Source organism: Heloderma suspectum, chromosome Z (genome assembly GCF_057233095.1).
Source record: "Heloderma suspectum isolate Gila_16-S chromosome Z, 16-S_ref, whole genome shotgun sequence".
Taxonomy (NCBI): Eukaryota; Metazoa; Chordata; class Lepidosauria; order Squamata; family Helodermatidae; genus Heloderma; species Heloderma suspectum.
The window spans coordinates 5,165,005-5,189,738 of record NC_139476.1 but is presented as its reverse complement, the minus strand read 5'-3'; the positions used below and the strand labels follow the sequence as shown (position 1 = coordinate 5,189,738).

At 51.0% G+C, this 24,734-nt stretch overlaps 1 protein-coding gene across 2 annotated transcripts in view; it reads left to right on the top strand.

The window, feature by feature from the left end:
- The first annotated feature begins 607 nt into the window (after positions 1-607).
- The window catches only part of ZBTB7A (zinc finger and BTB domain containing 7A), a 47,361-nt gene continuing 23,234 nt past the window's right edge, over positions 608-24,734 (top strand). The window contains exon 1 of one of the 2 annotated variants that reach the window (XM_084826044.1): positions 608-732. The gene's annotated coding sequence lies outside the window, so the exon portion shown is untranslated. Of the gene's footprint in view, positions 733-1,158; positions 1,278-24,734 lie in introns of those variants that run through there. The other variant, XM_084826043.1, reaches the window with a different exon arrangement.

Sequence of the window (24,734 nt, the reverse complement as noted above, 5' to 3'; positions counted from 1 at the left end):
GTGTATGTGTGTGTCTGTCTCTGTATATCTCTCTCTCTGTGTGTGTGACTCTGTATATATATCTATATATCCGTGTATGTGTGTGTCTGTCTCTGTATATATATCTGTGAGTGTGCATTCATCTCTCTGTGCCTGTGCCTGCGCCTGCCTCTCTCTCTGCGTGTAGGAATGCACGACAACACACCGCGAATGCAGCATCAAGCTGGAAGAAACTGCGGAGCTGGAGGCTGCCCGAGGCCCGTCCCGCTGGGCCAGGGTGCTGTGATGCTGCCCTACAACTTCTCCCAACTGCCGAGCAAGAAGAAGAAGAAACTTTCCGCCCCCCACCCGCTCTCGGCCGGGCTTCTCCAGGCGACCCACCTGTCTCCTCTCCCCCCTCTCCCCTCTCCTGAGCATGTGCCCGACTTTCGGCTCGGTTCGTGTCCGTGCGCGCGTGTGAGCTTGCCCCCCCCTCCCCCCCCCTCCTCCCTCTGCCTTTTGCAAACCACCACCGGGCACAGCGCCGTGCTGATCTGCGTGTTCTGGGTTAGATAACATGGATTGCAGCCACGGCTTAGAGGGGAGGGGAGGGGAGGGGAGGGCGGCGGGAGCAGCAGCTGCAGGGTCCCTTCTCGGCTGGGCGGGGTGGGGCTGGGCGAAGGAGGGGGGGCCGCGCGGTGCAGGATCAGCCTCCGCCACCCAAGCGCGAGCGCCCTTGGCACAGAGGCGAGAAGGGAGCCAAGGCGAGCGAGGGTGAGACGTGGCAGCAGCGAGCAGGGCAGGGGGTTGCCTCGAATGCTCTCTGCCCCCCCTCCCTCCCTCCCTCCTCCTCCTCCTCCTCCTCCTCCTCTTTGTGTGTGCGTGCGCGTGTGCGCTTTGTTGCATGCTTGCTCCCCCCCACCCTCTCCTCCTCCTCCTCCTCCCCCCCTCCCTCCCCCCCTTTGCAAACAGGGAGCTGCCCAGCCCGCTTGCAGCCCCATGCCAATTCCACCGGGCAGCCCTCCGTCGCGTCCGCTCGGCCCCGGCAGGTTCCCCCGGCGCGGCGGCAGCGGCTGCACCTTTAAGAGAAGGGAGGGACCCCTTTTTACCCCGAGAGGAACCAGGAAGGGAGTTCACGGCGTCATACGGGGCTTTGCATTGCTGCTAACAGTAGGGGCAGGAGCAGCGGAGAGAGAGAGGGAGGGAGGGAGGGAAGGAGAGAGAGAGAGAGAGAGGACTGGCAGAGTTGCTCAGGCGCTGACTCCAAACTCCAGGCGCCCCTTCCTCCTCCTGGCCCCCGCACCATCAGGACCAGCAAGGTAAGGTCGCAGGATCCGGGCTGGCTCTCGTGCATTTTGGGCGGGAGGTGCCGCCAAGGGATCTGATCCCCCTCCCTTTTTAAGGGAGGGGGGAAAAAAAGAAAAGAAAAAGAAAAGAGTGGTGGTGGAGGTGGAGGTGGAGGTGGGGGGGGGAGCCCTTTTCTGCCGCCCTCGTCGCTTCTTCCCCTTTTTCAAACAGTTCCTGTGACTTTCCGATTGCCCCGGATTGCGAGCTGGGTGGCTCAATCCCAACTTCATCCCCGGCCGGGCATCCCCGGCCAGCGACCTGCGCTGGGGACCGATTGCACGGGTCCGTGTATTGCATCCGCGGGCGTTGCGCGCGTGTGAACAGGAACGGGGGCTCGGGCGGTCGCGCTGGCTGGCTGCCTGCCTGCCTGCCTGCGCTGGGGAAGGGGAACTTGACGTTGAACTCCCGAGTCTCGCCGGCTGTTTTGGGGGAGGGGGCCGATGCAAGAGGGTGAAGGTGAAAGAGGTGGGTGGGGAGGGGGCGGGGGGCCGTTCTGCGTTCGGATCCCCGAAATGCAATTTCAGAAATAAAAACAATTCTTATCGGAGGGGCTTGCAATCAATGCGCCTTTTGCGCCGGGCTGGTGCAAGGCAGGGGTTGGGGGCTGCAAGGAAGTGGAGGGGGAAGAACTTTCCACCCCCTCCCCTCTTCCTCCTTCCTGCCCAAACCCCTATTTCTGTGCTGCGTGCATACGTTGTACTTAGACTTGCTAGGGTGGGTGGGGGGGCAGGATATGTTTTTTTTTTTTTTTTTTTTAAGGGAGGGGGCTTGTAAGCCCAGGGAGCAGGGAGGGAGAGGAAATGTTGCCTGGCTTCCTGGGAGTTGTAGTTCCCCCCCGTGCCTCGGCCTGCAGGTGCAATGGAGGCGGGACTACGCCTCCCGAGGTGCCCCGCGACGAGTCCCTCCCCGTCCTCCCGCGGGAGGCGTGCTGACAGGCGGCCGCGCCGGCCAATGGCGGCTTTTCCCCTCTGGCCTCCGCTTTGGCCAATGGCGGACCGGGGTGGGGGTGGGGAAGGGAAAGCGGCCGAGGGCTCGAGCGGGGCCAACGCCAGCCCCTCCCCCGGGGGAGAGGTGGGGTCCCCGGCCGCGGCGGCCAGGAAAGGCCGGGGATGCGAGGCCTAGTGCGAGGCTCGGGCGGGGCTGAACCTGGCTTTACCTTTCCTCCTAGCCTCGCCAGTAGGGGCTCTAAAGGGCAGGGAAGGCCAGTGTGAGGCGCCGGGGTCCTTCTCGCCCTCCAGAGGGGAAATTGACTCATTCTGCGGGGGGAATGAACCTGAATTTGGTTCAATTTGAACCTGAATTTCCCCAACCTGAATTTGGGGAGGGGGCTCGTATCGAGGGGGACTGTTTGGGTGGGGGGGCCTGAGAACCGTCTGTGGTTGGCTTTGCTTTGTACGTGTGGGGAGGTGTCTGATATTTGGGGGGCAAATCCTGACTTGGGCCAGAAAATGGTGGTGGGTTGTGGGGTCTGAATTTGGGTGGGTGGGAGAGAAGGATGAGGAGGCAGAACCCGAGGAGGTGAAGCGGGGAGCGCAGAATATTTGACAGCTCGGCGCTGTGGTTCGGAGGCTGAGCTGCGAGCCCAGCAGGTCTGGAGTCCGAGTCTCTCGTTTCTCCCACAAAACTTGCTAAGCCCACCTGCGCGCCCCGGACCCCCCGGAACTGGCCTCCAAAATCTGGAGCACGTTTAGTGAGGGGACGGCGGGTGGCACATGCTGGGACGTTGCTGGTGGTACTTTTATTAGAATGTGCCGCCCTTTGCAATGTGTTTTAACTTTTCCAACGTTGCCTTTTGCAGTTAGGGTGCACCCTGCAAATAAATAAGGTTCATAAACAGGGAAGCCGCCCCTTATGAAATAAGCCTGCTTAATGCTGACAGCTGATGGATTTTTTTTTAGGAAAGTTGCCTTTTCTTCTTCTTCTTCCCACTCCTCCACCTTTGTAAAACCGCAGGTGACTTTTAACCTGGCCTGGTGGGTTGGTATTGAGGGCTAGCAACTTTGGATGACCCATTCGCGTGTCTGTAGATGGTAGCTGTAACACATAAGAAGCTCAGGTTGTGAACCAGGAAGTCCCTAGTTCAAAACTTGCTTGCTTTATCTGTTTCCATTTCCAGTGTACATGGTCCTCCCCCCCCCCCTGCGTGTTTGACCCTCACAACAACCCTGCGAGGTGGGTTAGGCTGAGAAAGAGAGAGCTGCTGGCCCAAGGTCACTCACAGAGCTTCATGGTTGGGTTTTCCTGGTTGGGTACTCGGGAACTGCTATTGCACACAGGCTCCTGCATCAAAGTCTCTAGGTGGCTTTGAATAAGCCACTGGAGGGGAGAGACTCAAACGCAACTATAGTATAATACCTTTATTAACACCCGCTTTAAAAACCGCAAAGAAATGAGCGAACTTTTGAATTCTGACTCCATGAGGCTGGCAAGAAAAAGAAGTGGTGGGATGCAGGGAGAGAAATAGAGCTCATTGGCTGTGATGAAAAATCCCAGGTTTGCAGTCTGTGGTTACTGGTAATCTTTTTTTACAATTCTCTGAATTTTTAATTAACCCAAAGCGTTGGGTCTCTCTCTACACCCCAATGGCCTTTTAGGTCTGCAAATGCTCTTTATATAGGCATACAGCATAACGGTCGAAAGGCTGATCTATTAGCCAGGAAACCCTGAGTCTGAATCTTGCCTCTCTCAGTGGATGGTCTTTTCTCAGCCTTTGCTTCACCCTCCCTGATGCAGTGACAGTAATACTGGGCAACCTTACAGAGCGGTTGTCAGGACTGCTTTGAGAAAGAACATCTGCAAAGCCCTTTGCGTGTGCTATAATGCCAGTGTTCTCGTCCTCGGTAGCTGCGTACTGGGAAGGCTTGAGTTCAGAACTTGCTATAAGCTCATTAAGTTGACCTCAAGCAAGCTGTTTTCAGTTTTCCTGTATGCCATATGAAGAAGATGATAATGCTAGCCTACCTTACAGGACTGGTGAAAGGATGCATGAGAAAATAGGAAGGGCTTTTAGCACGCTTAAAAAAAAACACTGTATACGTGGAATGTTGTTATTGGGGCGGGGGGGAAGCAGGCTTGGGGGCGAGGAGATGGGCCAGAGGCAAAGAGAAGTGGGGAAGCTGGTCAATTGGCTCATAAAGGGGCCGCGAGGAACATAGGGAGCTGACTCGTATAGAATTGGATCATCAGCCCCTTTAGATCAGTGCTGTTTACTGTAACTGGAAGCAGTTGTCCAGAGTTTCAGAGTTTCCAGGGATTAAACCTGGGATCTTGTGCACGTGAGGGAGGTGGTCTGCCACTGAGCTGTGGGCTTCCCTTTAAGAATGAGTAAGGTTCTAGCCCTCATGGTTCTGAATAAAAGGCTGATTGAAATAGGAACACAGGAAGCTGCCTTACGATTGGTTCATCTAGCTCAATATTGTCTGCTTTGACTGGCCGCGGCTCTCCAGGAGTTCAGGCAGGGGTCTTTTTCACACACCCTCACCCTAGCTTGCAACTCCTGGGTTATAATGGGTTCAAGGAAGAAGTTGGTACAGAGGGGAATGGGGATGAAAAGACAGACTGGTCCCAGGGAGGAAAGCAGGATGGGGTGAAACTGGCTGCTTGTGGGATTTTTCTTTTTTAAGGAACAGAGGCACTAAACCTTGGATGGAGAACGTGTCATCTACAAAATGTTGGACTGTAACTCCCATGAGCTCTAGCCAGCACAGGGGAATTGTAGTCAAGCATCTGGAAGGCTTCTGGTAGAGTATATAGCAAATGGAGGAAGCCGTGAAATTGGTTAGTATCTGAGGCTGGGACCGTTCTAAACACTGGCCTGGATGGAAGACATACATACATGGCCTTGGGTTGGACTACATTGGGCTTGGAAATAGCCACATGCTGTTTTCTTGTGGTGAGGTAATAATCAGGCGCAGCAGGGAACTGCTCTAAATCAGAGGACTAGGTGGTTTTTGCTGTCCCAGAAATCCCATATTGTAGTACGGGTTGGCGGATGGGCCAGTAACTTATTTTCAGGCCTGGACTAAATGATCCTTGATTTGCACCAAGTCCTGTGTTTTTGATTTCCCAACGTCGGCTGGCAAACGCCTCTTTTGGGGGGAACGTGGAGAGCTGCGGCCTGTTGAAGTGGGAACCAGGGGCCGTGTTACCGTTTGGTGGCGGTATAAAAATGCCCCCTAGGGCAGCTCTTTGCTGGGTGTAGAGCTGGTGGCAGGTCGGCTTTGCAAGAGGGCAAGAATATGCTGGCAGTCACCCGGACACACGGTTAGATGCCCCTCACCTCCTTGAACCAGTTACATGTGGGATCCTGAAGGGCAACGACATGCTAAAGGGCAATCCCTGTTTTTACCCTCAGAGTAGAGACCTGAGCCCCTGGCCTGAATAGAATCCTAGAAGTAGAAGTATCATAGAATCATAGGGTTGGAAGGGGCCTGCAAGACCATCGAGTCCAACCCGCTGCTCAGTGCAGGAAGCCTGATTCCCAGGGGGTCTCCCATCCAAGTACTCACCAGGGCTGACCCTGCTTAGCATCCAAGATCAGATGAGATCAGGCGGATCCTGCCCTTTCCATAGATAGGTCAGTTCCTTAAACCGGGAGTGCAGAACCTCTTTCGGCTTGAGGGCCGAATTCCATTTCAGAGAACCTCTCGGGGGCCGCATTCCAGTGGTGGGTGGCTCCGAAGGCAAACGGGAAGAGGCCAAACCCTGCCAAATGCCAGCTTATTTTAGCTTGAAGCTCCTCACTAACAGGAACTATACCTTAGGAGAGGCATTGCACCCTTTTATAATGGGGGCGGGGGGACAACAGCATAAAAGCCTGGGAAACAGCAAGGGGCCCGTGGCTTTCCAAGTGGTTTTGGACTCCCAACTCCCAGCAGCCCCAGCCAGCATGGTCACTGGTCAGGGATGATGGGTGCTGTAGTCCAGCAATATCCAGAAGGGCCCAGAGAGGGGAGAGGGCAGTGGAAGAAACTGAGCAGAGGAAACGGGGCCTTATATCCTGAAAGGCGGAAGCTGATTTGGGAAGGGGCAGGTGAGTGATGGCGGCGGAGGTGGATCGGGCGGAGATGTGCTTGGTCTTGTCTGCCTCCCAGTGCTGGAGAGGGAGGGGGAGTTGGGTGGGGTCCTGTTTCGCAGGAAGCCCTGAATTGCTGGAGGTTGGGAAAGGAGGTGTGAGGTGCCCACTTGGTGGATTTAGCAGCACAGCAGCTCTGGCAGGGAGAGTGAGGGTGGGGAGCATGCAAATTTGTACTGGCTCGGTCTCCCCCTCCCTGCGTTTCTTTGGCACAGAGGCCGAGAGTGGAGGAGGCTGTTGCTCAAAGGCTGATTGTTAATACTCCCCCAATCTCCACCCTTCCATTTTCTTCATACCCATGTCTCTGCCGCCTGTACTGAACCCGTGGGGCTGAATTGCAGAGTGGTTGCTGAGGCCTGTTGGGGCCTACAGAGCCAGGGTGCTCTTTGGAGCCTCTTGGGAATTCTCTCGTTGAAACAAGAGGCTCTTAAACGGACTGGGTTTTTTGGTTTTGTATTTTTGCTTAATGCTCTAGACCGCTGGAAGCACGAGATCATGAGGGCCGGCATGCTGTTGATTCCAGTCAACTCCCTCTGCTTGAGCCCACCAACTTGAGAATCCCAGTCTGGGTGTGTTTGGTTTTTTGGGGGTCCATAGCCCCAAATGTAGGCAATGCATTTTCCCGTCTACATCAGATGATGTCTCTAAATGCCACTCTGTGTGCTTTCCCTCACCAATTGCTGCATTTGTAGACCCAGTACATGGGCCAGATCTTGTGGTGAGCTTGCAAGGGTCCCAGCTCAGTGGCAGAGCAAATGCTTAGCATGCAAAAGGTCCCAGGTTCAATCCCTGGCATCTCCAGATAGGATGGGGAAGAAGACCCCAGTCTGAAACCCTAGAGAACTAGGTGGACCATGTTCTGCTAGCTTCCGAGGTCCGTGGAGTGTCCACCCTATTACCCAATGCTAATTATACATGCTAAGCCAAGCTTCCCCAACCTGGTGTCCTCCAGATGTTTGGGATTACAACTGCCAGGGCTCCTGACCATCGGCCATGGTGGCTGGGGCTGATGAGAGTTGAAGTCCCAAACATCTGGAGGGCACCAGGTTGGGCTAAGCCAAGTCCACGGAGCTCATTTCTGGCTTGGCGAAGTAACTAACTCCCAACTGGCATGCGTACTAGGAAAGGGGTTGAACGTTCTGATTTTTGTGGCAGCCTGTACAGAATCATGGAGGATAAGGCTGTCAGTGGCAACTTAGTCTTATATATTAATTGCCTCCTCTGTATACCAGTTGCTGGGGAACGCAAGTGGGAGGGCGCTGCTGCACTCGTGTCCTACTTGTGGGCTTCCCAGAGGCATCTGGTTAGCCACTGTGGGAACAGAATGCTAGACGAGATGTGCCCTTGGCCTGATCCAGCAGGGCTCTTCTGATGTTCTTACAGCCCTCCAGTATGGAATCCGAAGTTGCAAGATTCTAGAGAGAGCCATTTGTGGTTTGTCAGATGGTTCCTTGCCCCTGCGTGGCGATGTTTGTCAGGTTTCTCACGCCCACGTGGTCGTCTCCTTTTCTCATGCCGCCTTTAGCGTTGCTTCAGGCAGAAACAGACATTCTGAGCCACGCAAAAACTTGAACGGCCCTGGAAGGGCAGACGGTGTAATTGTATGTGGTCACCTATGTGAACATTCCATGGAATGTGGTGCTGAATATCTGTCAGACAATGAACAAGTTGGCTTATGTTGGAACACTGGAAGCAAGTGAAAGAGAGGGTTTGTAGAAATCTACAGCCATGTGGTAGAAGGATTTGTAAGCTTTAGGTGGTATCTTCTGAAAGATTGCAATACTCTGCAGGGGAAGAGAGAGGCATTGCGAGGGTCATTTTCATACTGATTGCTCTGGCGGTTTTGTAGAGGCTGGCAACATAACCACCAAACACAAGGAAGGATTAAGGCATTCACAGAGGTTCCATCACCTTGCTCAGAGAATTGGTGCGTTCAGGTTTTCTCTTCAGGGCAGACTTTACCCAACCTGGAGCCCTTCAGATGTCCATATCTCAGTGCCCATCAGCCCCAGCTTACATGGCCAATAGTCAAGAATGCTGGGAGTTGCAGTCCTAAACATCTGGAAGGCAGGAGGTTGGTGGAAGGCTGCTTCAGGGAGTTGCTAAACCTCAGAATGAAATTAAAGCGCAAGCATTTAGCTGTACGGGGTTGATGGGGTTGTAGCCTGCCTCAATTTCTTCCTTCCTCCTGGAATATCAGTGGGGTATGTGGGAGGAGCTGGCTGTTGTAGGAGGTGCAACGCTGGGCTTAAATGTACCAGTATTTTGACTCGGAATGGTGGTTCTTCTGAAGAAAAGCCTAAAAATAAAACCAAGGCCATGATGGAGAAGAGTATTCCTGTTTTAATAATCCCTTTGGCTGCTATTCAAGCCTGTTCTGGGAAAAGTGGGAGTGAAAAGGCACCACCCAGATGAACTTGAAATGGTGGGATGCGTGTGTGTGTTTGTCTCCCTCTCCCTCGGCTGAGCATTGCACTTAGGGACGTAGTGGATTTTGCTGTGCTGGAGTAAAAGATGCAATTCTGTCGATTGTGAGGGCCAGAAAAGGACACAGACCTTGCCTTGTGGCTCCCTTTCCCTCAGAAAAGTGTTGGGTGGGTAACGACTGCCACCTCCAGCGTGGATGCAAACCCCTTTCATTTTAATGGAGCTTCCTAAGTTAAGAATCTGGCGTGCCCGTATTTCAAGTGATGTAATAATCCGTCTTGTTGAGGAAACTCCTTGGGTAAGGAGTGCCTTACCTGAGTTCCGCGTGACCTTCGGTCACACTGGATCTCCATTATCTTATCCATTTTTTTTTCTTTAAAAGGAACAGTGCTGACTCGCGAGGAGTTTACAAATAAAAACTCTCTTGGAAACAGCAGCTGCGAAGATGTTCCAACAAACACAAAAAGCATCTTGTAGCACCTTAAATGCTAACCGGTTCATTGTGACTTTTGTGGACAGTTTCAGAGTGTGGTACCTGCTTCACCTCCAGAAGATGCTACAGTAATGAGACCCCAAGTGAAAACCAACCAAGTTTGCAACCCAGGGTTGCTTATCATGAGGGAGTTCGTTCGCACAGCATGTCCCACCTGTCTAAATGTATACTTTACATTTCCAGTGTCTAAAACTTATGAGGAAGCCCACATCTTTCTAGTGCCTAAAATCCATTCAGGTATCTAAATATTTTTGCGGTAGAAATGCTGAGAGAACATATCACCCAGCAAATAATCTTTTGGGGTTCTGTGAAGCCTCAGTTAGGTGCACTCAGTGGCAAATATGGCCATAGAGTTGAAAACACCTGCAATTACTTGGGTTTCCTGTAGCACCTTAACTTGATTTCAGCACTGATACAATGTGTGTGATAAAAACTAATTCTCTTATAGTAGGATGAGTTCCTCCTCATATTCTGCAGTGAAGTACATAGTCACACATGTGCCTATGTGTATGTTATGACAATATATGTTATGTATATATGTATACATATGTATGTTATGACAAGTGAGGGAGGGATGGCTTCGCATTACATCCAAACCTGAGATTATAATTAAGTGCTTTCACTTAATCCCTGATTTAAAGCTAGTTTAGAATCCTGGTTTGTTTGGGAGCAATTAGCCATCATCCTGGGTTCAGCCATTAGGCAAAGCTATCTTTTCCTAGTTTGTTTACCTGGTTGCTTGAAGGGAGGAGTGAATGGACTGTGTGCATGCGCACACAAATTCACATCATAGTTTAGTAAGTCAGGATTTCCTGGCTTAAAGTGCTGTCTGAATATGGCCAAGATATGTGGCCCAAAAGTAGGTATACAGTTGTTTAGAATGTTGATGGGAGGGGGAGAGAATGTGTGAGTAGAAGATGTGTGGGTGGAGTCAGAATGACAGTTGGGAAGAGGGAGTGACAGTTAAATCAGTTAGGTGTAGAGAGTGAGGGGAGTGAGGCCCTTAAGTAGGGTATTTACGAGATTAAACAGTGTTAAACAAATGTAAATGTAACAAACAATGTAATAAAATGCAAATAAACTATACTGGATACCTACTTTTGGGCCACTGTATATAGCGATGCCTTTCAAGGACAAGTGGCTGGTAGCTGTCGGATAGACCTACGCTCTGCAAATGGACTCTGTCCTTATAAAAATATTTTTTGAAGCATTGATACTTTGCTCTGTGGTCAAAAAGGCTTCTAGAGTAGTTTTCAGACCAATAAAAATGAGAAAATCCCTTCCTTCAGGCTTACAATTGAGAAAGACACCAACACAAAAGGAAAAAGGGATGAGAAAAGCAAAGGAAAACAAGAAAACTCAGGCACCGGTTCTTAACGTTACACAGGACCTATAATCAGTTGTAATGGCTAATGCAGCTGGATATAGTTTGCCGTCTTATCATGACCAGCTGGAATGGAAACAGTTCAAAGAGAAGAGGAGCCTAAAGTGGACTGGGTCTTAGCTGAGCTGATGGAGTAGCCTTGTTTTCAGTCTCTCCCTCTTTTGCTGCCTGATGGAATTGCTGCTGGATGAAGAAGTGTCACCGCTTTTTTTTACAGCTTGCAAATCAGAAGGACTTTATGCAAGCATTAAATGAACTTCCGATAGATAATTGGAAGTCTGGGAACATCCTTTATCTGTCCCGTATCGCAATGGGTGTGGATTGTCTTGCCTCAAGTGTTTCTTCTCTAGAGCAATAATGTACCATTAAAACCTGGTGTGCTTATTGATCTCTAAAACAGGGTTTTTAATAACTTCTGTTATTAAGAAGGTTAATCACAATAAGCCACAAGTTTGGTCTGTAGCTGGAAAAACAAAACAAAGTGGGAAGAGATGAACTTGACATCTTGGTCTTAGCGGAGAGGGCAGTTGTAGTGTCACCAGCCGTGTTTGCAAGTGATGCTGAACCATGTATGTTACGTGGACGAGCCACTGTGAAGTTCAGAGGTGGAGAACCTCCGGCCTGCGGAATTCCCCATCTGGCCCGCAGAGACCTGGGCTTCCTCCACAGGCCCCTCCCAAGCCCCATCCCCTGGCCTGACCTGTTCCAGAGAATTGGGGAAGAACTTGGGAGAGGAATCCTCTTGGTAAGGGGAATCCCTTTGTTATCTTTGAGAAAGGGATTCCAGCGGAGAGTGTACCACCCGAATCGCAGCTGTGAGCGGCAAGTGAAGGAGGTGGCCAGCCGACCGGTTCGGCTTTGCCTGCCCCGGAAGCTCACACACAGACTGGCTTTCCCCTGTGTTGGGAAGGAAGGCAGTCTTAAGCAGGATTCAGCTTCTACACTTCCCGGCTTGTTGTTGCATACGAGCCAGGATGGTGGTTTCAGACCATGGCCCCATGCGCTCAGAACGAATGCTTGTCAGAACTTGCTTATCGTGGGCAAGTTGCATGCTGTTGGTTCCCCCTTTGCGCCTGCTTGATAATGCAGGGGTGTAGCACCTCTTTCAGCTTGAGGGCCAAATTCCATTTCAGAGAAGCTCTTTGGGGCCGCATTCTGATGCTGGGTGGGGCCAAAGGCAAAGGGGCGTGGCCAAAATAGCAAACATACCAGCATATTTTTGGCTTAAAGCTCTTCTTTCCAGTAGCTAAGCCTTAGGAGAAGCATTTCAACTTTTTAGTAAGGGGAGGAAAACTGCACAGAAGCTGGGAAACCACCAAACGATTGGTGGTTGGGGGGAAGGGGGGCGTGGCCATTTGGTTAACCCCCAGAGGGCTTGATTGGGACTGAGATTCTGCACCCCTGTGTAAGTATGACTTTAAACCATGAAGGGTTTATTTTGCATGATGTCTGAACTTGTCATTCCCTTTACAAGCCAGGATCGCAGATTAAGAGGAGAACAAAGCCCATGTGGTGGTAAATCTTGGTTTGGTGTTATGGCTGAACCAGGTCATTAGATCCACTGTTAACATTTGAGAGTTGAAATTTATTCCGCCTAACATGGAGGGTACCATGTTGGGGGGTCATTCTGTACTCATCACTATAATCTTTTTGGTCACTTTCCAACATCTAACCAACCGGTCATTCAGTGAGGGGCTCATTGTCCGTAATGTCTATTAGTCAGCTGTCTTTCTCTCTGCAATTAATTGGATTTCTAAGATTTTCCACATCTGGTTTTCATAATCCTTCTCCCCGCCCCCCCCCCAAAAAAAACTTAACAGCAAAGTATCAGAAATGGGTCCATTGCTGGAGAACATGATGAGATAATCATTCTCTCTGTAGGGTATTTAAAGTATTTATATAGCGCTTTTCTGCTTACCAGAGCCCTCCAAGCGATGTACAATAATATCGCAACAAAGGTAGCACTATTCTGTACTGTGTGCTCTTAATGTTTTGTAGTCCTCTCAAATCTGGATTGTTCCTTAAGAACCCCAGAAGAGCGTTGCTGGATCAGACCAAAGGTCCATCTAGTTTAGCATTCTGTTCACATAGCAACTGACCAGCTGCCCCAATGGGAAGTCCGCAAACAGGTCACAAGCGCAACAGCACCCTCCCACCCATGTTCCCCAGCAACTGGTGTACACAGGCACACTACCTCTGATACTGAAGGTAGCATATAGCCATCGGACTAGTAGCCATTGATAGCCTTCTCCAGGAATTTGTCCGATCCCCTTTTAAAGCCACCCAAATTGGTGGCCATCACTATGTCTTGTGGTTGCAAATTCCATAGTTTGACTATGCGCTGTATGAAGAAGTCCTCCTTTGATCTCGCCTGAATCTCCCACCAGGAAGCTTCATGGGATGACCCCATTGGGGTTGTCATATTATGAGAGAGGGAGAAAAACGTCTCCCTCTCCACTTCTTTTACACCATGCAACATTTTGTACACCTTTATCATGTCTCCCTTTACCCACCTCTTTTCTAAGCTAAACAATTCCTTCTAGAAATGGATCACGTTCTCAGTCTGTTTTTATTGTTAAGGACATAAGAACAGCCCTGTTGGATCAAATAATGGGCAATTGCCCGAACTTGTCATTTGTCCGGAGTAGCTGATATTCTAAGTTACCCTGTCACTGAACATACTTGAGCACATCCAGAGGAGGGTGGGGGGAAACAAGACCTGTGAGGTCTTGTTTGAAAGAGCAGGGTATGTTCAGCCTGGAGAAGAGACGATTACAAGGAGACATTGATATAATGGCGGTCTTGCAATATCTGAAGGACCGTCACAGAGAACATGGAGCTAGTGCTGTACCGAAAATGTCTCCCGCATATTTTTTTTTACCATTCTCATTGGATCGGAAAGAAATGTCTCTTGAAAAGAAATTCAAAGGAGATGAGTATTTCGGACACATTCTCATGGGCTGGGTTTGGGGCTCTCGTTCTTCTCTTACTAAGGATGGTGGCCGAGGAGTGTGCGTGAGTGTCCTGTCTTTCATTGTACAATAATTTCACTGGCAGCCGGCAGCCTCCTTGGCTTCCCACGCTTCCGTTAATTTTATATGGTGGCCACCTTCTCTTCCCGCACAATGCCCTGGAATGACGTGGGGCACTGTGGAGGATGCAAAAGGAGGGCTGGGCTGCCAACGCAGTTATGCTGTTGCCACTTGCAACCTCCTGCCCCCCCCCCAAAGAAAAACCCTTGGGAAAGGAGAAATAAGCTGTGCTACAACCCCTGCCAATGGTGAGCCCTACCTGGGAGAAACTGTTGGAGAATTTCTCCTCCCTCTGGAGAATTCGGTGAAATTGTTCCCCACCCCCACCTTCTCTGCCCACAAAGAGTGTGGACCATTTTGAGAGGCTGTTTGTGCCCAGCTCTCGATGGACCAGACTCGCTCTTTGTGACTGTAGAAAGCAGGAATGGAACCAATGGTTGAAAATGGCAAAGGTTGGCTGACTCCAACGAGAATGTCCTAATGGCACAAGCTGATGCTTAGTGGCATAGTCATCCCTGGGAGGTGGTATGCTTTCCTTCACTGGAGAGCCTTTTGCCGAGGATGTTCTGGTCGCAAAGTCCCTGCATTCAGCAGGGAGTTGGACTAGATGGCCTCCAAGTCCCTTCCGCCTCCATGATTCATCGTTTCGTTTGACAATCATGGATAATCTCTATAGATCAGGGCGCAGTGGGGTGGATAACCGTCACCCACCCAGCCCTACTTGGGCCTGATGACATCGAGAAAGGGCAACGTCCTCTGACCATGTACCTCCTGGCCATGCACCATGTAGGTGGCACGCAGGGCCCTTTGCTCGCACAGTGCCTTCCCCGTTCTACCTCCTGGGGGATTGCCGCTTTCAAATCCCCTTGCAATCCGCCAGTTCTGTTGCTCCGCTGCATTTCTCTGCCTGCAAAACCAATCCGAGAGAAGCTGACGGGCCGTGTCTCAGGAAACCGGAATTCAGCGCCTCAGCTTGGCAGCCCTCAGGGAGGGATGCTTAGGAGGAACAGGGGCTTAGCCTTGATGCCTCAGTTTTCAGAGGCAGAAGGTGGTTTGTTCGTGAGAAGCAGGTGTCGCGGGAGATAAGAGAGCCATTTCTAGTTGTTGTCGAGCCAATTGGGCAAGATAAGAATCCTCCACAAACTGCAGGAGACCAGTTTCTCTGGATAATTAAAAGGCTTTTAATGAGCAAGATTAGAGAGGAGAGAAGGAGACAGAGACAATATAGGTATCTCCAAGAGGGGGAACTGGCAGGCAGTGGGACTAGGGGTGGTTGAGAAATTAGCTCCATTTGGGGGTTTTAACTGACTCTCCCAATCCGTACCTCCGAGAGCAGCAGGCCATTTGCAGTCAGATATCCGTACTTTTCTGAGCTTGCCCTGCATTCCGAGAAACAACAAATGCATCCTTTAACACATGCACATCTGGAAAAATGCTCAAAGGAAACAGCATCCATTTCTAAAATGCATCAAAACACACTTTAGTGCAGGGGCACCGAGCCTCTTTCAGCCAAGAGCCAAATTCCATCCTGGACAAGCTCTCAGGGGCTGCATTTCAGTGGTGGGTGGGTCTCAAGTCAGAAACGGGCGGGGTCGAAGGCAAAAGAGGTGGGGCCAAAATGCCAGCACATTGTGGCTTAAAACTCTTGGCGTCAGTCACCAAGCCTTAGGAGAGGCATTTCAGCCTTTTAAATGGGGGGCGGAGGATGACATGCCAAATACAGGAATTCACCAAATGATTCCCCCCACCTTTGCAGTGCTACTGCATTTGCCTCTGGCCCCTGCAAGGCCACCACATATCCCCCGCCCCCAACCTGAGGTTCTGCACCCATGATTTAGTGAATGGGTGCATGTGTGCAAAAATGCGTACATCTGAACAAGGCACACAACAATGTGTATGAATTTCTGTGGGAAGCGGGATAGAACGAGCTGGGCCGTGGAAAAAGGAGAACCTTGCAAGATCAGACTAGACAGCTCCCCCCAGCCCTGTTTGTTTATTTTAATTTTATTTATTTATTGCATGCATCTCCTGCCTTTTTTCCTCTTGCAAGGAACCCAAGGCGGCTTACGTTATCCCCCTCCTCTCTGTTTTATCCTCACAACAACAACTCTGTCAGGTAGGTTGGGCTGAGAATCTGTGACGGCATTGAGCAGGGGGTTAGACTCGATGGCCTTGTAGGCCCCTTCCAACCCTACTATTCTATGATTCTATGACTGGCCCACAGTCATCTAGTGAGCATCCATGGCTGAGTGGGGACTAGAACTCGGATCTCCCGGCTCCCAGTCCAACACTCTCGCCACTACACCGTGCTGGCTCTTAAGTGGGACTTCCTTCTCGGGATGCCATTGCAATTTGCGAAGCTCTTGCCTAGGTGGCCCTGACTTCCATCCCCATGCCTGGAGCTGCCCGCTAGCCTTGGAACGACTCAATTTGTGACGGCGGAAGAGGCAGACGTGGACACAGCTGGTTCTTAGTCTTGACTAGGGATGGCGGAGAATTCTGCTACGGATTTCAGTGAGGCTGAATGCCAGTGCATTCGGCCCCCTGAAACCTGTGGCGGAACGGCCTCCCACCCCCCGCCCCCCTGCAGAATCCCCCCGAGATGAAGCTTACCTGGGGCGGATGTTCCGGCGGCGGCGGCTCCAGTGGCAGCTGGTCTCAGCCGGTTGCTGCGGACGCCAATGGTGGCCACCGTAATGGCTGCCATTTGCGTCTGGCCAGGCTGCCGTGATAGGCTACGTAAGTATTTACGTAGCCTATCACGGCAAAGGCAGCCACGCAAATGGCAGCCACCCCGCTATTTGCATAGCTGCCTTTGCCGTGATAGGCTACGTAAATACGTAGCCTATCATGGCAAGCTAAAAACAAAACAGTGTATGCAAATGGCGGCGGCCGTGGCCGCAGCCACCATTTGCGTTCCCTTTTTTTCGCTGTTTTAGCCTACATAAATATTTACGTAAACTGTTATGGCGGAAAAAAAGGAACGCAAATAGCGCCCACTATGCTATTTGCATTCCCCCTTTTTTTGCCGTAATAGCCTACGTAAATATTTATGTAGGCTAAAACAGCAAAAAAAAGGGAACGCAAATGGCGACCACCGTAGCCGTCGCTATTTGCCTACGCTGTTTTTTTTTTTCCCCAGAAGGCTGCCCAGCAGCTGGATGTCCAGCTGCGGGCGGCCCCGGCCAGGGGCTCCGCAGAATCTCTGTGGAGCCAGCCAGATCAGGATTTTGGGAGGAGGTGCAGAGCGCCTCCCCCCCACCACGAATCACCCTGTCGAAAAGGTAAGTGACTTTCGAACATCCCTAGTCTTGACATCCAGATATGACAATTGACCTTTTACACTCTTGACTGCCAGCTGCTCAGAACAGCTCATGCAGAATTAAAAATGCAGGCCTCCTCCACAAGGCCTTCTCTGGGCTCCGCATCGTCCATCAGAGTTTCCTTTCCTTGCTGCCGGAGCTGAAACCAGCCTTCCCCCAACCTGATGCCCTCCAGATGTGTTGGACTACAAGCTGTATCATCCCCATGCTGGCTGGGGACCACGGGGCTTGTGGTCTAACATGTCCAGAAACCCAGTATCCAGAGGAGGCATGCCTTATTCGCTTGGGGTTGCTGCTGCTATTGTTTTGCAAGGAGAGTGATCCTTCACAGGACTTTCAGTGCCTTCTTAGCAACGATGGCTCAGCGCGAGCCGGTCTGCCTTTAGCAACCGGATGCAAAGAATCTGGGATCACTCGACCAGAGTGGGGGAAGCCATGGATTGTTATGGAGAGGAGCTCTGCATGTGATAGCTCAGAGGTCCCATTAACGTCTCCCTTTAAGCAGCGCGAAGTGAGGCAATACTCTGCTAATCTGATTCAGTGCGGTTGGGGCAGAGGGCTGGCCGAAATGAGCCCTTGATAGTATAGAAGTGATAACACTGTTTGCTTTCTAAAAAGGGGAGGTGAAATGTTCCCTTTTATGACCCTTTACCTGCTGGGTGCACATTGATTGCACTTTCCCCCGGAGCCTCTCTCTGCTGTCGGTGTGTGTGTCTGCTGTGCGTGCCATGCATCCACTCAGTGTCTCGGCCCAGCGATAGTTCTGGAGCGGCCAGGGGCTCGGTCCCTCATCTGCACATGGCTCTTGTTCTCCTGTTGGCACTCGGTGCCTTGTAAGGGGAAGGGGAGCATAAAGAGTGTGCTCTCGGCCACCACTGTCCATGGTACGAGCCTCTCTGTGCCACTCTCCATAAAAGGAGCCGCCTGTTCAGTCGAGAGCAGCCCTGTATTATACGTGCCGGGGTCAGCACCAGTTACCAACTCAGAGGGGACATGGAGGCAACGTGCTGTAACAGAGGGGTGGGCAACGTTTTTGCAGCCAAGGGCCACATTCCCTTCTGAGCAATCATTTGGGGGCTGCATGTCCGTAGTGTGTGGGGCCAAAGCCAGGAGTGTGCAGGGCTAGAGCCAAAAGTGGGTCAGCCATATGAACTTAAGAGCCTTGCTTGATCAGACTGAGGGTCCATCCAGTTGCATTCTGTTCACACAGTGGCCAACCAGCTGCCCACAAGAAAACCACTAGCAGGACGTGACTGCAACAGCACCCTCCCACCCATGTTCCCCAGCAGCTGGCGTACATAGGTGCACTGCTTCTGATACCAGAGGTAGCATATAGCCATCAGGATTAGTAGCCATTGATACCTTCTCCATGAATTATTCTAGGAAAAGGAGGTGGCAGATGGAGGGAGAGAGGGAGAAAGGGGGTGGTGGGGGGAGAGGATGGCAGAAGGGGAGAAAGAGAGGAAAAGGGGGTAGCAGAAGGGGGGATGGAAAAGGGGGTGGCAGAAGGGGGAAGGAGGGGGGAAGGGGAGGAAGAGAGAGAAAAGAGGGTGGCAGAAGGAGAGAGAGAAAAGAAGATGGCAGAAGGAGAGAGAGAAAAGAGGGTGGCAGAAAGAGAGAGGGAGAGAGAAAAAGGGGTGGCAGAAGGAGAGAGAGAAAAGAGGGTGGCAGAAGGAGAGAGGGAGAGAGAAAAAGGGGTGGCAGAGAGAAAGGCCCTTCCTAACACCCTTAACAAATTATCTCTGAGGGAATGTGGCCCTCAACAGAAAAAAATAAATGTTCCCCACCACTGTTCTAGTGAAAATACAATGTAAGAAGAGCCAACTGCAGAAGCCCCAGCCAGCAAAGACAACGATCAGGAATGCTGGGAGTCCCAAACATCTGGAGATCTCCTTCCTGCCCACCCCTGCTGGATCTGTCCCCGTTGCTCACAGCAGCCAACCCAATGCCTCTGGATTGGATGGCCCCTTGGTCTCAGCCGGGCTCTTTCTGTTTTCATTGGGTGTGTGATGTTCTGGGCCAGCTCTTGCTTGTGAACGCTGATGCCCCGATAAAAGCACTAGCCTTTAAAATGGGAGGGGGGGCTCTCTGTTTTCCTTTTAACCCAACGGTGGGGAAGTTTGACTTGGGCTTGTAGTTACAGGTCATATTCGTATATATTCTCTCTCTCGCTCTCTCTTTTTCTGTTTTCCTCCTGCCCTGACAAGCAGAAAGAAAGCTGTTTGTCTCTCTCTCCTCCTCTCGTCTCGCAGGAAGGAGAAGGGGGGTGGGCGGTTGGGTGGGACTGCTAATAACAGGGCAGAGTTCCTAGGAATTTCTTACGGCCTCACTTCCTCTAGGATTGCATTTTTTACGCCCCGCGTCACGTCGAGGGCTAATCCGTCCCAACATCGCTGCACCGCGTCGCCCCACTCTGGGAATTGCATCAGGTTTGGTCCCAGATGTGTCTTGTTCTGCTTGGGTTGGTAAAAATCGCCCTCCCTCCCTCCCTCCCTTCCTTCCTTCCTTCCTTCCTTCCTTCCTTCCTAACTTCCTTCCTTCCTTTTTCTTTTTTACTTTCTAGAGTAGGGAAGGAGACACTGCCTGCAGCATTGGGTTGACCGCTGTGGGAACAGGATCCTGGCCTTGATAAAGCCCTTGGTCTGATCCAGCATGGGGGCCAGTTCTTAGCGTGCTGAATAAAATAGAGCAGAGGTAGGCAGAAGGTAGATCTGCGTCTGGTGTTCTGAGTGAACCAGCAAGGATTTCCAGTTGTTGGACCGCAGCTGCAGCAAAATCACACATGCGCCGTCCTAAATTGTAGTGCTGAAATAAAAGAAGCTTGGGGTAACCAGGAGTGGATTTTTGCATGGCTGGGAATTCCAGTGTGTGTGTGCATGTGTGTTTGCATGGGTTGATGGACTTCTGGCTTCTTTTAAACAAAGTTGATCCCACATGCCTGAAGTTTGCCTCCCACTGTCTGTCTGAAGGACTGTGGCTTTGGGTGGCTAAGGGTACAATCCTATGCAGGTTGCATGCTCCCAGCCCTAAACGGCTGAGCCAGTTCGCACGCGATAAATCTCCCTGCGCGGCTGTTTAACCATAGTTGCTCAATAGAACCTCCATCTTCAGGAGGAGTGTGGCGCCGAAAATAACAAATGTTGGGGTCGAGGGAGTGTGTTTATTTATTTGTTATGCTTATATCCCACTTTTATTTTCCTCCAAGGAGCCCAAGGCAGCATACATTCTCCTCCTCTTCCTCTCCATTTTATCCTCACAACAACCCTGCAAGGTAGGCTGAGAGTCAGTGACTGGCCCAATGTCGCCCAGTGAGTTTCATGGCTGAGTGGGGACTTGAACCCAGGTCTCCTGAGTGCCAGTCTAGCACTCTAACCACTACACCACACTGGCTCTCTCAGTGTGTGGTTGACTTGATGCCCCCCGCTGGTGGATTTCCCCTTGGAAAGTCTTAGTCTAGTCTTAGAATCAAGACTAGGCAGGCAGTACTCAGGCCTTATCAGTGATCCTTTCCTCATTACTATCCAATCTGTAAAATGGGCACAGTGGTATCTGTTTCAAGGTAGCTGCATGACATGCATGAATGAATGAATGAGAGAGAGGGAACATTCAGATTGCCAGCTCTGAGCGTTAGAGGTGATTGATCTATAAGTCCAGTTAATAAACACAGGCAGTAATCCTGTGCACACTTACCTGGGAGTAAGCCCTGTTGAACTCGGTGGGATTTGCATCTGAGTAGACATGTATAGGATTGCACTGTTGGCTTAGGGAACTTAACTGGCACAAAAACAGAAGTTAAATGTGTGCCTGTTTCTGTTTCCTTTTCTCTCTCTCTCTCTCCAAGGATTCAACTTTCAGAGCACAGCAAACGCCTGTAGCAGTCCCCAGCAATGAGGCCTGCTGGTGTGAATGTGAATGCTGCAAAGCCTAAACCAGCACCCAGTCTCTGACAGAGGACAGCCTGTTGCCCCAGAGTTGCTCATAAGCAACTCAAGAGGGAAATAGCCGTTCCTTGCTCTTCTTTGCAATATCTGCCTCTTGGGTGCCAGCTGGACATATTCCCTTTTATTTATGTCTTGCGTTATACATTACCTAGGCTGTTCGCTACTCGCTCACCTGGGAGTAAGGCCCATTGAACTCAACAGGACCTACTTGTGAGTAGACATGGATAGGATTGCACTTTCCCTGCGGTATAATAGTGTGTTCTGATGTCAATAAGTGAGTGTCCAGGGAGAGGTTTAAGTCTGCTGTTTAGTTGTTTTCGAGATGGTGTGTTCAAAGTACCAACGTGCAAGACCTCGTTGCAGTTTCAAGAACCCTGCAAAGTAGACCAGGGTAGCTATTCCCGTATTGTAGATTGAGGGAGGTCTTGAGGATTGGACAATTAGGACCATCAGCTAATTCATAGTGCAGTCTCTTAGCCGCTTCACACACACACACACACACACACCATTTGCCCACTGATGTCTGTGGCAGAGCCAAATATCCTGGCTTGAAATCTAACCACAGCTCTATACCACTGCAACTTCCTGCGGCAGTGTTCTGGCCAATTCGATTGGGAGACCTCGAGTTTGTGAGGATGCACTGAGGGTGAGGGTTTCCTGGGCGGCTTCTAACACAACTGCAAAGAAGAGTGTGGGTGTACGGTATCCCATCAGCCTGGGCTGCGATCCTCACGCCTTTTGCCCAGAGAATGCACAGGAAGGACTGAGAGTTTGCGTGTCCCCCTTCCGTCCCCAGGAGTGGGGGCAAAATAATAGTACTAATGGCTCACCTCCTGAGATCCACACCCAAGCCCTGTTTCTAAGCACCAGTGGAAATTCACTGCATCGTGTTTCACCCCCCCCCTTCCTACATACCAGCATCTCTGTGGCGTTCTGCCAGGCAATTGCATAGCAATTTGCTGGGGAGTGGGGTTGGATCAGCCGCTGCTGAATTGGTGTGTGTGTGTGTAGGGGGGGGTGGGATTTTAAAAATAACAATGCCAGATTCTCCAAACATGGCATAAGTACATTTTTATGGAGGAATAATAGCAGCAGCTATTTATGTCCTGGCATTTATCAGTTGCTTGTCCTGGCCTTTGGGCCCCACTGTTTTCATCCCCCCCCCCCCAAAACCAGTCACTCCCTCCAATAGCAAACTTAAGTGCTGAGTGACAATGGTTATGTAGCCAAAACGGAGCCACTGAGAAACAAGAGGGAGAGATCAGCAGCTCGGGGAAACCCACGTGGGGTAAGATGTTTCTTCATCTTACCATAATATTTGCCTTGGTCAGGCCGTGACCCATCCACAAGCTGAGACCAGCATGTACTAGAATTCTCCCTACTTGTTGCTGCTGTTTGGGTTGGTTTGTTTTTGGCCTCTTCTGAATCCTTTTTTTTAAAAAAAAGTTTCGGATATCGTGGGCCAGTTTGCACGTCACAATAAGCCACACTGAAAACAAGCCCTGGTGGTTTGGTTAAGTGTTCACTAAGCCACACTGCTGCTGACAGACGGCAAAAGTTTGCCAAAGTTTGTTTCTCCCTCTGTCCCCCCTCCCGCTTCCATCATGTATCTCAGTGGCCTTTGTGACACAACCCTTCTACATTCCTGCCGTGATGAGTTTTTCTCTCCCCTGTCCCACTTTTCTTGCCTTGCAAAGCCCCTGCGTTGACCAGCATATGCCATATCTTCATATAAGGGTGCTTACCTTACTTTTTGGATGAGGCAGTTGAGGGTTTTATTTATTTTCTTTCTTTAAATCTTAAAAAAAAAACACCCTCGGCTGCTCATCGCAGCCTGTTCTTCTCCTTAGCGCACGCGTGTGCGCGTGATTGACTTACCTCTGGGTAAGAGTGCGAGGACCCGATTTTGGAGATGCGGACTTCCCCACTTCTGTTTTCATGCCCAATGTTTTTTAAAAAAGAAATCATTAGAAGTTAAAAAAAGAAAGAAATTGAGGCTTTTTTGAACACCCTCCTATAGTGGGGAGGGGAAATATTGGCATGAAAACAGGAGGGGGGAAAGCTTAAATCCCCCCCTCCCAAATTGTCATGGTCCTGAATTGTGGCCATGCACACTTACCTGGGGTATGTCAGTCACAGGTGCACACGTTGCTGTGCTAACTTGGCTCCCAGGGGATAAAGCCGGTCACTATCGAAGGAAGGGCCGAGCTGGCACTGCAAAGAGCATTCGGGGTTTTCATTGCCCTTGGCAGGCATTTCTTTATCCCTTTCAAACAAGCTATGCACAAGCTATCATGCCAGGTTTGCACGTCACGACAAGCCGTTCTGAAAACAAGCCACTCTGAGCAACCTGTTCACACAACCCACTAACTAAGCTGAGTGTGGGTTCTTCTGAACTGTGGGTTGTTTGTTGAACTGTGGGTTAGCATGTTGTGTGAGTGCAGCCAGGGTGGCTTGCTAACCACCCTGAATAACCTAACAACAAACCAGGGGTTCTCAAGGTGGTTTGTTCGAGAACATAAGCCGCGCTGCCTGAACCATGACTGCGTTCAGACAACACGCTATCCCACATTTTAACAAACAACCCGCGGTTCAGAATAACCCGCTGAATGTGGGTTAGCGTGTTGTGTGAACAGCCCCGAAGTCATGGGTTCTCAGGGTGGTTTGAACGTGGTTAACCACCCATGCTTAAGCCACTGTGCCCAGTTCTGATGTCACGACAAGTCACCCTGAAATATACCAGGATGACAACCCACCATGGATTGTCGTGTTATGCAAAGCAAGTCTACATTTTTCACTAAATTGGAGTAAGCAAGCATGAGCTGCTAACACGGAGTATGGTTGTGCTCATGTAGTTCTCCCAGAAAGGAGAGTTCGGTCCCAGAATCCTTTCTTCCTCCAAGGACCATCTTGGGTACTCTTCCTGGGTGTACAAACTCAGGATTAACTAGTTAACTTGTCCACTGGTGCTTCCATTAGCTGGTGTGGCGGGGGAGTGGGCAGGCACGCTGGCAAAATCCCGGCCTGATATCTCCAAGGTTGCTGGTTTGAGACCCACTGAAGCCATGACCCTGGGTGGGAACGGAGCGGAGGGGGAGGCGTGCTAGCCAGAGGACAGATCCTCCTGTTATTTGATGCTCTCTGGTCTCCTTCACCAGCCTGCTTTAGGGGCCAGCCTCACATGCAAGTTGAGAATGAGGACTTGCCCCTCCGCAGTCCTTTCTGAGTGGCCGGCGGCTAGGAATAGTTGCTGACCAAGAGGACGTCAGGATCCCCGTGTTGTTTGTGCAGTCACAGCCATGCAAAGAAGATTCGACTTAGATGCAATGCCTCTGGCTCACCGAGTCCACATCAAGGCGCCTCCGGCACGAATAGGAAGGCAGGGGGAGAGATTCAGGTTCGGGAAAGGAGCAAGCCTGACCGGACCAGGCCACCGAATTGCGCTCCTTGCCGAGTGACGCGGGAGAGGGAATTGGCACGTTTGGTCCTGGGTGGAGTAACCTGTTTAAGGCAGCATCGCAGGGTGACATGCCCTACTTTTGAAACCTCGGTGGCAAAACTTGCCTGCCTTTTGGCTCGGGGAAGAACCAACCCGCCCCGATGCCCTCTGAGTGGATTAGCCAGCTCCACTGGATTTAGCTTGGCACTTGCCTGCCTCGTAATGTCAGCGAATGCAGATCCAGGAAACCTTTTGTGGCCTTTTCCATTGAGGAGTTGCCCTAACTGGTTTTCTGAACACTGCCAGCCAGTCGGTT